The following is a 12,545-nucleotide window of genomic DNA, read 5'->3' as shown; positions in this document are numbered from 1 at the left end:
CTCCCTGAGCCCTGAGTTTTGAGAGGATTCTGGCCCTTCTAAGAGCAAGGATGCTTGAGTTGCAACAGGATCCTGGCTGCCTCTCTGAGCCAGCAATTAGCCCAAATGGGCAACAGCCAGCAGAGGGCTATATAGCTGTAGGCTTTGGGAGGAGGCTTTGTGGAAGCAACTAGTCATCTACCTGACGTCCTAGCATCCACTTCGGCTTTTGACTTTGGACCTCCTGACCTTGGCTTGACTTCTGGACCCCCTGACTACGGCTTCTGAACCTCTGACCTACGATACCTGGACAACGATTTGGCTTTGGCACCTTGGACACTCTTGCTCACCGGTTACAGACCTTGGACTGCCCCTGGACTTCGCCTGGCCTGGCCCCAGCTCGTGACAGATTGCTTCCACCCACACAAACACCCATTCCACAGGATGGATGCTGAAGCAAGTGGAACCGCAGGACTACTGGCTGCCCTCCAAGCCCAGGTACAGCAGCTGACACAGGCAGTAGTGCACTTGCAGCAACAGCCTGCAGCCAGTGCTCCAGCCAAGTGCCCAGTTCCCCCACCTGACAGATTTGGGGGTGCTGTGGAAGAATTTCCTGCGTTCCTGGCACAGTGTCAGCTGTACTTTGAACTAAGAGCACGGGACTTCCCCAATGACAAGACGAAGGTGTGTTTTATCATTAGTCTGTTAAAGGGGCAGGCGGCCAAGTGGGCCACACCCCTACTGGTTGGGTCCTCTCCCCTACTGACTGATTACCAGGGGTTTGAGGCCCACCTGTCTGCTGCCTTCTCCAACCCAGTCCAAGCAGCCACAGCCAACCGGAAAATCAGGGCCCTGAAACAAGGCCAGTCCTCGGTGGCTCAGTATGCCACCGAATTCAAGCTCCTGGCCCAAGACTTGGCGTGGAATGAGGCTGCTCAGATGGACCAGTTTACCGAGGGGTTGGCAGAGGAAGTCCTGGACGAACTGGCCAGGGTGGAGCGGCCCCCCACGCTCCAGAAACTTATCACCCTCTGCCTCCGCATCGATGGCCGCCTGGAAAGTCGCCGCCAAGCCAAGACCCGAGGGCGCCAGCTCCCTGCGCCATGCCACTTGGCTCCTCTCCCATCCCCAGCTAGTACCAGAGACGAGGGTGAGCCTATGCAGCTTGGAGCTGCTCGACCCCGCCTGACTCCAGAAGAAAAGGCCAGACGCCGCACGCAGAACCTGTGCCTCTACTGCGGCACGGCAGGCCACTATGCCTCTGGCTGCCCTGCTAAACATCGAATACCCAGACCTACATTGCCACCGCCGCCAAAAGGCCAGCCCCAGGCGTAAGTGGACCCTCCAGCCTGGGGCGACTAGCTGGGTCCTCCGAACAACAGGCTGATACCCCGGGCCCGTTCCTGCTACCAAACTCCATCTGCCCGATGGACGCTGGCTGTTCGTGTATGCCATGCTGGACTCGGGAGCGGCCCACTGTTTCGTAGATGCCGCCTTTGTAAAGCAGCACCAGATCCCAGTGCAGCCAAAAGAGATTCCGACGCTGGTGGAGGCTATTGACGGGCGCCTCCTCCGTTCTGGCCCTGTCACCCAGGAGACCTGTCCCATCACCTTCCACGTCCAGCAGCACCAAGAACAGCTGCAGTTTGATGTCGCCCGCATGCCTCGCTTCCCGCTGATTCTAGGCCTTTCCTGGCTGAAGCTGCACAACCCCATCGTGGACTGGGCTCAGCAAGAACTACGCTTCCGAGACCCATGCCCCCATCTGACTCCTCCCACCACTCTAGCAGCCGGCATCCCGAGTGGTGGTCCTCAGCTCCCTCAGAAGTATGCAGATTTCGCCGATGTCTTTGAAGAGACAGGAGCAGATCAGCTTCCCCCTCACCGACCCTATGACTGTGCCATTGATTTGGTACCTGGGGCACCACTCCCGGTGGGGCGTCTGTACCCAATGTCGGAGCCTGAGTTGGCAGCTTTGCGAGACTACCTGGACAAGAACCTGAAGCGCGGATTCATCCGACCCTCAACTTCTCCCCTGTCTGCTCCAGTCCTCTTCGTGAAGAAGAAAAGCGGGGAGCTCCGGCTGTGCAATGACTACCGGGCCCTGAACAAGATCACCATCCGCGACCGGTACCCTCTACCACTGATCCCTGAACTCTTGGATCGTTTAAAGGGGGCCCAAATCTACACCAAGCTGGACCTCCGTGGAGCGTACAATTTGGTGCGCATACGGCCCGGAGACGAATGGAAGACCTCGTTTGGGACCCGATACGGGCAGTACGAGCACCTGGTGATGCCCTTCGGATTGACCAACGCCCCCACTGTCTTCCAGAGGTTCATGAATGATGTATTCCGGGACCTGCTCGACCGCTTCGCGATCATATACCTGGATGACATTCTAATTTACTCCCGCAATCCTGCCCAGCATGCCGAGCACGTCCGCCAGGTCCTACAGCGCCTACGAGCCCATGGCCTCTACGCCAAGCTGGAGAAGTGCGACTTTGACCTGCGCTCCGTCGAGTTCCTTGGTCACATTGTGTCACCACAGGGAATCCTCATGGACCCGAAAAAGGTGGAAGCGGTCCTGACCTGGCAGGCCCCTCAGAATCGCAAAGACCTGCAGCGGTTCCTTGGTTTTGCCAACTACTATCGGCAATTCATCCCAGCCTATGCATCTCTGACAACACCCCTGACTCAACTACTCCACCCCAAAGAACCTTTCCACTGGTCCCCAGAGGCCGATAACGCTTTCTCCACCCTGAAGACCCGCTTCGCCACCGGGCCACTCCTGAGATACCCCGACCCCCAGCTTCCCTTTACGGTGGAAGCTGATGCCTCCAACGTGGCCCTGGGAGCAGTGCTGTCCCAGCGCGAGGAGCCGTCCCAGCCACTCCAGCCCTGCGCCTATTACTCACGCCAGCTCACTGCGGCAGAGAGGAACTACACCATCTGGGAGAGGGAGTTGCTCGCGATCAAGGTGGCTTTTGAGGTTTGGAGACATTACCTTGAAGGGGCTCGCCACCCCGTCCAAGTGCTCACCGACCACCGGAACTTGGAGCACCTCCAGACCACCTGCCGTCTCAACCAGCGCCAGATCCGGTGGTCCCTATTCTTCTCCCGCTTTGACTTCAAGATCACCTACATCCCCCATACCCAGTACCGGAAAGCCGATGCGCTCTCGCGGAAACCGGAATACGCTCCTGCTTCGACTGAGACCGTGCCTGCTGCTCCCATCCTGCCACCCTCAGTGTTTGCAGCCACCTCCACTTCACCAGCACTCGTGGAGGACATTCGTGCTAGCCAGGCCAATGATCCCTGGGTCCAGCAACACCTCCAGGCACTCCAAGATGGCTCAACAGGCGAGTTCACGACTCGAGGCGGCCTCTTGCTACACCACGAACGCCTCTATGTGCCGCCCGGGCCCTTGCGGGCAGAAGTACTACGCATGACCCACGACGCGTTACCCGCTGGGCACTTTGGACAACATAAGACCACCCACTTGCTGACATGGGAATTCTGGTGGCCACGAGTTCGCTCCGATGTTGCCCGTTATGTCAGCTCCTGTGACGTCTGCCGACGGGCCAAAGACGTCCCAGCCAAACCCTCGGGGTTGTTACAGCCCTTGCCCACACCCTCAGGACCCTGGGATACCATCTCGATGGACTTCATCACGGAACTTCCACGATCCAAGGGTCAGACGTGCATCTTGGTGGTCGTCGACCTATTTACCAAGATGGCCCACTTCATTCCGTGCCCGAAACTTCCCACAGCTCAGGAGACAGCCCAGCTCTACCTGCAACACATCTTTCGTCTGCACGGACTCCCAGCCCACCTGATCTCAGACCGGGGCCCCCAGTTCTCCTCTCGGTTCTGGCAAGCCCTCCATTCCAGCCTGGGGACTCGAGTGCACCTGTCCTCAGCTTACCACCCACAGACAGATGGTCAGACAGAGCGCACCAATGCCACGCTAGAGCAATATCTCCGCTGTTACACCTGCTACCAGCAGGACGACTGGACCACTCTGTTGCCTCTAGCGGAATTTGCATACAACAACGCGGTCCATTCCTCCACCCAAATGACCCCGTTTGCTGCAACCTACGGGTACCACCCTCGGTTCTTCCCGGCGATCCTGCCACCCACGAATGTCCCCGCCGTTGAGGCCTACCTGCAAGAACTCCGCGCCAGCCAAGACTTGCTCCGAGAGCAGCTACAGCGGGCCAAGGAAGCCTATAAACTAGCTGCGGACCGGAAGAGGCAGGAAGGCCCCCCAATCCAGCCGGGGGATCAGGTGTGGCTCTCAACTCGCTACCTGTGCCGGCCTGGTCGGTCTCACAAGCTGGATGCGCGGTTCATTGGACCCTACCCTGTCTTAGAACAAATAAACCCCGTCGCCTTCAGGCTCCAGTTGCCACCCCACCTCCGCATTCACCCCGTGTTCCATCGCTCCCTCCTTGTTCCAGCTGCACGCCCTGACCCAGCTCGGCCTCCTTCTCCACCGCCACCACCACCAGTGTTGGTGGATGATGAAGAAGAATACGAGGTGCGCCAGATCCTGGACTCCCGGTACCATCGTGGAGGCCTCCAGTACCTTGTGGACTGGGAGGGATACGGCCCAGAAGACCGGTCTTGGGAGCCCGTGGACAATCTTCAGGCCCCAGACTTGGTGCAACGGTTCCACAACGACCACCCCGACCTCCCAGGCCCCTCGACGGAGGGGGGCCCTGGGGGGGGGATAGTGTCATGGGTGCTGGGGACCCTGTAGAGGAAGTTGAGCCTGCAGCAGAAACTGTGCCCCTGCCACCTGCACCAGTGCCCCTGCCTCCTGCTGGAGAAGATCCCAGCCCCCCTGCCTCGCCCTCTCGGGTGGCGCGTGTGCGTGACCGCCTCCGTCAGGACCTCAGGGATCGGAGGAGGGCGGCACGCTCACAAGCAAGACGCTCCCTGAGCCCTGAGTTTTGAGAGGATTCTGGCCCTTCTAAGAGCAAGGATGCTTGAGTTGCAACAGGATCCTGGCTGCCTCTCTGAGCCAGCAATTAGCCCAAATGGGCAACAGCCAGCAGAGGGCTATATAGCTGTAGGCTTTGGGAGGAGGCTTTGTGGAAGCAACTAGTCATCTACCTGACGTCCTAGCATCCACTTCGGCTTTTGACTTTGGATCTCCTGACCTTGGCTTGACTTCTGGACCCCCTGACTACGGCTTCTGAACCTCTGACCTACGATACCTGGACAACGATTTGGCTTTGGCACCTTGGACACTCTTGCTCACCGGTTACAGACCTTGGACTGCCCCTGGACTTCGCCTGGCCTGGCCCCAGCTCGTGACAGAGAGAAGGATGAATAATTCTGTCGTCACCTACTTTTTCTCTGTTTCATAAGAACATAAGAGAAGCCATGTTGGATCAGGCCAATGGCCCATCCAGTCCAACACTCTGTGTCACACAGTGGACAAAAAAATGTATATATATATGTGTGTGTATATATATATATATATATATACACACACACACACACACACACTTGGCTAATAGCCACTGATGGACCTCTGCTCCATATTTTTATCTAAACCCCTCTTGAAGCTGTCTATGCTTGTGGCCACCACCACCTCCTGTGGCAGTGAATTCCACATGTTAATCACCCTTTGGGTGAAGAAGTACTTCCTTTTATCTGTTTTAACCTGTCTGCTCAGCAATTTCATCGAATGCCCACGAGTTCTTGTATTGTGAGAAAGGGAGAAAAGTACTTCTTTCTCTACTTTCTCCATCCCATGCATCATCTTGTAAACCTCTATCATGTCACCCCGCTTGTTTCTCCAAGCTAAAGAGTCCCAAGTGTTTCAACCTTTCTTCCTAGGGAAAGTGTTCCAGCCCTTTAATCATTCTAGTTGCTCTTTTCTGGACTTTCTCCAATGCTATAATATCCTTTTTGAGGTGCGGCGACCAGAACTGCACACAGTACTCCAAATGACACCGCACCATCGATTTATACAGGGGCATTATGATACTGGCTGATTTGTTTTCAATTCCCTTCTTAATAATTCCCAGCATGGCGTTGGCCTTTTTTATTGCAAACACATACTGTCTTGAAATTTTCAGTGAGTTATCTACCACGACCCCAAGATCTCTCTCTTGGTCAGTCTGTGCCAGTTCACACCCCATCAACTTGTATTTGTAGCTGGAATTCTTGGCCCCAATGTGCATTACTTTGCACTTGGCCACATTGAACTGCATCTGCCACGTTGACACCCACTCACCCAGCCTCAACAGATCCCTTTGGAGTTCCTCACAATCCTCTCTGGTTCTCACCACCCTGAACAATTTAATGTCATCCGCAAACTTGGCCACTTCACTGCTCACTCCCAACTCTAAATCATTTATGAACAAGTTAAAGAGCATGGGACCCAGTATCGAGCCCTGCGGCACCCCACTGCTTACCGTCCTCCACTGTGAAGAATGCCCATTTATACTCCCTCTCTGCTTCCTATTACTCAGCCAGTTTTTGATCCACAAGAGGACCTGTCCTTTTACTCCATGACTCAAGCTTTCTAAGGAGCCTTTGATGAGGAACTTTATCAAAAGCTGTCTGGAAGTCAAGGTAAACAACATCTATCGGGTCTCCTTTGTCCACATGTTTGTTCATCCCCTCAAAGAACTGTAACAGGTTAGTGAGGCAAGATCTTCCCTTACAGAACCCATGCTGAGTCTTCCTCAATAACCCGTGTTCATCAATGTGCCTACTCATTCTGTCCTTGATAATGCTTTCTACCAACTTTCCCGGTATTGAAGTCAGACTGACTGGCCTGTAATTTCCCGGATCTCCTCTGGAACCCTTTTTAAAGATGGGGGTGACATTTGCTACCTTCCAGTCCTCTGGAACGGAGGCAGATTTCAATGAAAGATTACAGATTTTTGTTAGAAGATCCACAAGTTCAACTTTGAGTTCTTTCAGAACTCTCGGATGTATGCCATCCGGACCCAGTGACTTATTAGTTTTTAATTTGTCCAACGGTTGTAGGACCTCCTCTTTTGTCACCTCAATCTGACTCAGGTCTTTCAACACCCCTTCCAAAATTAGTGGTTCTGGGGCGGGCAAAAGTTTCAGATCACAACCCCAAATTTCTTTCCTCTCCTGATGATATGTTCTGGGTATCAAACCAGGCACATTCTTGCATAAGTCAGTGAAGTAAGCAAGAGAGTAGACACAGGCAAATCAACTGAAGGAGTCCTGAATGGGCACTGACAGCAACCTCACAGTCACCTCATGAATGAGACAGAAGAGACAGACTGGCATTTCTGTGGCACTTGCACTGTGCTGCAAGCACTAAGTAGGTCACTAGAAGAAGATGATGATATTGGATTTATATCCCACCCTCCACTCTGAAGAGTCTCAGAGCGACTCACAATCTCCTTTACCTTTCTCCCCCACAACAGACACCCTGTGAGGTGGGTGGGGCTGGAGAGGGCTCTCACAGCAGCTGCCCTTTGAAGGACAACCTTTGCCAGAGCTATGGCTGACCCAAGGCCATGCTAGCAGGTGCAAGTGGAGGAGTGGGGAATAAAACCCAGTTCTCTCAGATAAGAGTCCACACACTTAACCACTACACCAAACTGGCTCATAGAACAACATAGAAAGCATGAGGGTATGTTCGTGATTAATTATAAGTTGAGTCCTTTCTGAGTGTAAAAGTCTTTCCCCTCACAACATGCAAGAGGAGCTAGGGTAATATTCTCACACAGCACAAACTTCAGACACATGAAGAAAACTAGAGGAAACTGCCAGAGGCCCTTATGAAATTGGGAGTGCACATGAAGCTGCCTTATAATGAATCAGACTCTTGGTCCATAATAGTAGTATTGTTTATTCAGACTGGCAGCTGCTCTCCAAGATCTCAGGTTTTTCAAGCCACTAGAGATCTTGGGAAGTGAACCTAGGACCTACTGCATGCAAAGCTGATCTTCTGTCACTGAGCCACAGTCATTCCCACATAGTACACAAAAAAATTACTTTGATTTCCATCACAACATTTCTGTTTATCTATGCAGGAAAATTTGTGTGGCCAAAGTTTGAGTTCTCAGTAACTTCCAGGACCAAACAGGGCACCAGGAGAAGGTGTAACCTTCCTGTGAAGAGGGACCATGCTAATTAGTTACCCAGAGGCATGTGAAACCTGATGGGGTTAGATATACCTTCCCTTCTGCAGTATTGGAAGGCAAATATAGCAAAATTCTCTACCTGGAAAGACTCTGCTCCTGTCTGCTAAGAGAGATTGAAACCATAGAGCACATGTTTTTTAGCTGCCCATTTTATAAGGAATCACATGATGAGATTATAACTCCATTATAACTCAATGCACAGCAGCCAAGAAGGTCAGAGCGCCTGCTCCGGCTGCAACGCCACTGAGGATGTTCTCCGCAGCTGAGAACGTCTGGAAGGAAAACTTTCTCCAGTAGAACACGGCACTTGAGCCCGAAAGATTCTACAATCCCTAATATAACTCCATTGTTTGACAAAATCTCTGGTCTCACTGAAAAAGTTAAACGATTATTTCTCTCTGATATCAATTGTTTATTGTTATTATAGTCCTTAGACCAGACACTTCTCTCTGATAAGAATGCTAAGATTACTCTATCAAGTAGCTAGATTCTGTTTGATGATTTTTAGGTCTCAGAACCTGTACTGTAATTAGATCTTAATTTTAAATTATTTTATCTGGTTTATTACATGCCTTGAATTTTTAATGTGTAAATATGTTATACGATTGGTCAAATAACCATAATAAGTAATGACTGACTGACTGGGGTTGGATACAGTAGAGAGTTCCACCAACTGAAGGTATTTTATTCAAAGAGCATGAATTCCCTGCATCCTAATGCAGCTACAATAGTCTCTCCACCCACCCCATACTGCTTCTGGGAGAGAGGAGACAGCACCTTAAGAAAATCAGAGGTTTGAAGTAGGATGGCAAAACAAACCCCAAAGCAAAAACACACACACAACCCCAAACCGCCCTCCCTTTCTGTCCATAGAAAGTCTAAATGGAATTCAAACCAATGACTTCCAGTATCTCCTCTAAGCTGTGGAGTCTTGTGAGCAAAAATTCTACTTTGTGAGCTAATGGCATTAAAATTGTGAACTAATGCATAAATTAGTGTGCTCAGGGGGCATCCTTCCTGAGCAGGCTGAGCTAAGACAAAAATGTGTGAGCCTGAGACTAAAGAACTGTGAGCTAGCTCACATGAATTCAGCTTACAGGGAATACTGATGACTTCTTCTCAGACATTTTATTTTATTTACATTTACCTTCTTCACAGCTGTACCTATAGTTTCTTTAAAATCCAATTTTCTTAGATCTAACCAATTCTGAAAAAAGTTCTGCTGTGGAATCTGACATTCTTTAGTATGTATTTTTAATGCAGAATTCACTGGGTTGTCATGCTTATGCTAGCTGCTTCTTCATAACAGAAGTATCAAGTGTGCCAAACTGTGATAGATCAAAATACTTAGACAACAGCAGCAGCAAACCTGTAGCAATATTAATTCCCAAACAAGTAGGTCAGAAGAAATCATTTTCAGGCTTAGTGCAATAACCCTAAATTTGTATTTGTTTTTAATCTCTATGCATATTTTCTAATTATATTTTTAAGAAACACACCATACAGGAAGAAATACACTGGTTATAAATTGCATGATGCTGGAGAAGCAATTTGTTTTCTGTGCATTCCTTTAGTGCTTATCAATCATCCAGACAATACTTAGTTACCCTTCTGGATCACTGTAATCTGAAAATCACTTCATACTTAATCTATCATGAAGCTGACAAATACATTCATGTTTTTAAAAAATGGGCAAGCCATCCTCTGCTCTCTATGGCCAAAGAAATCTGTACAGCTAATTGTATGCAAATCAGCTTCACTAACAACTACCTAAATAACTCAGCCTTGTCTTAATTACTCAGAGAGATACAATATATTTCTTAGGGAATTAGACAAGGCGTATTAATCAAGATGCCTTGTAAATCCAAACAAGCTTATTTGATGGTTGACCTCTGCACTTTCAAAGAGTAGAATAAATATGACCAGGGCTTTTCTTTGTAGAGAAACCCCAGCAGGAACACATTTGCATATTAGGTCACACCCCTGACATCACATTGTATTACACAGGGCTTTTGTAGAAAAAGCCTAGCAAGGATTTATTTGCATTTTAGGCCACACCCCCTGATGCCAAGCCACCCAGAACTGCATTCCTGTGCGTTCCTGCTCAAAAAAAAGCCCTGAATATAACAGATTTTACAGGAGAAGGCATTTCCACCAATATGGATAGGGAGAAGGGGGTGATTTAGAAGCTCTACAAATGCTTAGATTAATACTAGAGAAATAGCCCTATTAGTCTGTTGCAGCAACAACAAGGCATGTTGAGGCACTTTAAAAGATGGATAGATGTAGTATAGTGTAACCTTTCAGGTAGTCTTTCTGTTCAGAAATAGAATGTCTGCTTAAAATGTATGTTTTCTCTCAAGCTGAGCATCCCATATGCTCTCATTGATTATCCACTCACAAATGAAAACAAGCAGCATTTTTACTGAAGCACCTGCATAATGGGTGATATATATGCACATGGGCAGGTGGTGAGCACCCACCATTAATACATGTTCAGAACTAATTGGGTATTTTGTAAAATATTAGTTTTCTTAACCTTCTGATACTGTTTGGGAGATCATGAGAATTACAGTTCCCATCATCCCTGGAAGAAAACCAAGCTAGGGAAGTTTTGAAGAGTACTTTTCAAGAAAGATCCGGACACGTGTATTGGAACACAAATCAAGAATAAAAAAAATTTGTGACAGATGCTCCCCTTGTGGAACATTTTAAAAATTTCCATCATGACCCTAACAGCCTGAGATTTCTTGTAACAGAGAAATTCCCTCATAGACTACAGGGTAAGATGGATATGACCAAATGGCTGCTAAGACGTGAGATGAAATGGATATTTTTGTTATAGACATTGACACCTAAAGGTCTGAACAATGACTGGGACCTAACATGTTTTTTGTAAGAATGCTTGTTGTAAAGATGATCCTTTTGGTAAAATTCTTTTTTCTGTTTGTACTATTCTGCTGTCAAATGATTTTCTAGGGAACCTTATCACTGTTAGCTCAAATGCTGTATCCTTAAGGAACTCTAAGATTGCATGCACCTGTGGCTTTATAAATGAGTACCTCCTGTAGTAGTTCAGAAGAACTGACCATATCAGTTAACTATCGCTGTAAGCATCAGCATTTGAACAGGATTGAAAATTTTCTTGTAAGGTAGGCTAGTTCTACTACGGAGATTATCCCACATGTGTTGCTAAATGTATATACTTAGTGTATATTTTATATGGTTAATTTGTTTGTGTTTTATTTCTTTGCCGTGTTGTACAGAAGAAGAAATTATTGGAGCAAGGCTCTGCTTTGAAGACTGTTTTATTGAAATAATATTCTCTGGAGTGTTGATCTCCGTTCATACTTCGTTCAAGATATTCTGCCTACACCCAACTATTGAGAAGGATTGGACATTGGCTTGTCTCTTAAAGGACCTTGGATGAGGGTTGGACTTCCTTATGCACTTTCATTAACTTATGGAATATTTTGTATTATTTAGCTTCAATTATCTATGCTACTAATGAAAATTGTTGTTTTTTATTTATAATTTGGAGGCTGCTTTTTGCGGATGGTTTTCCCTGTTTTCCTGCTCCACTATCCGCATAGCTCTTTGTTGGTTGCTCAATTCCCAGTTGGAGGCAGGGGATCCCTAGTTTGGAGGCTCTCCCTTCACTTCAGGGCTATCTGCATGTGAGTTGTCATGCTTCAGGGTTATCAGAAAGTGGAGGGAGGGAGTTGATTGTCCTCTGGTCACTCTATTATATTCTATGGAAACTGGTCCCCATAGGGTATAATGGAGAATCAATCTATGGGTATCGGGGGAGCTGTTTTTTTTTAAGTAAAGGCACCACATTTTCAGCAGAGCATTTGGTACTAGGGATGTGCATTCGGTTCGGCCGAACCGTATTTACAGCCGAATCAGTGCTGATTCGGCTGTATCCGATCCCCATAGGCTGCAGCCGATCCCCATAGGCGCCCATTATACGGCAGCCGAATATGGCTCGCCGTATACTTACGAATAGCTATTCGTAAGCATACGGCTGTCAATTCAAAAGGCGGCAAAGTAGCTTCTGCAGCTTCAAAGAAGATGTTTGCCTACTTTCGCGCCTTTAGTGGCCTCTTCCCGCCTCTCCCTGGGATCAGGGAGGGGGGAGGGGGAAGAGGAGCCCCAGCAGCCAATCCAAAGCATGCATTTGCAAAATGCATTGCAAATGCATGCTTTGAAGGGCTTTTTAAGGAGTCTTCCTTCCTGGCTGGACTGACTCCTCCATTGCTGCTGTGTGTGAGAGATTGTGCAAAGGGCTGGCTGGCTTAAGCTGCTGCCTGCAGCTCTCTCACTCAGCCTTACCAGACTTCCCGAATCCCTGGACTAGAGAAGACAAGGTAAGACACTCTTGGGGTTCTTGTTTTTATTTATTGTTGGTAAAAG

This window comes from Heteronotia binoei, chromosome 6, assembly GCF_032191835.1.
Source record: "Heteronotia binoei isolate CCM8104 ecotype False Entrance Well chromosome 6, APGP_CSIRO_Hbin_v1, whole genome shotgun sequence".
In the NCBI taxonomy this organism is placed as follows: Eukaryota; Metazoa; Chordata; class Lepidosauria; order Squamata; family Gekkonidae; genus Heteronotia; species Heteronotia binoei.
The sequence above is the reverse complement of the archived record's forward strand: the minus strand, read 5'-3'. Positions refer to the sequence as shown.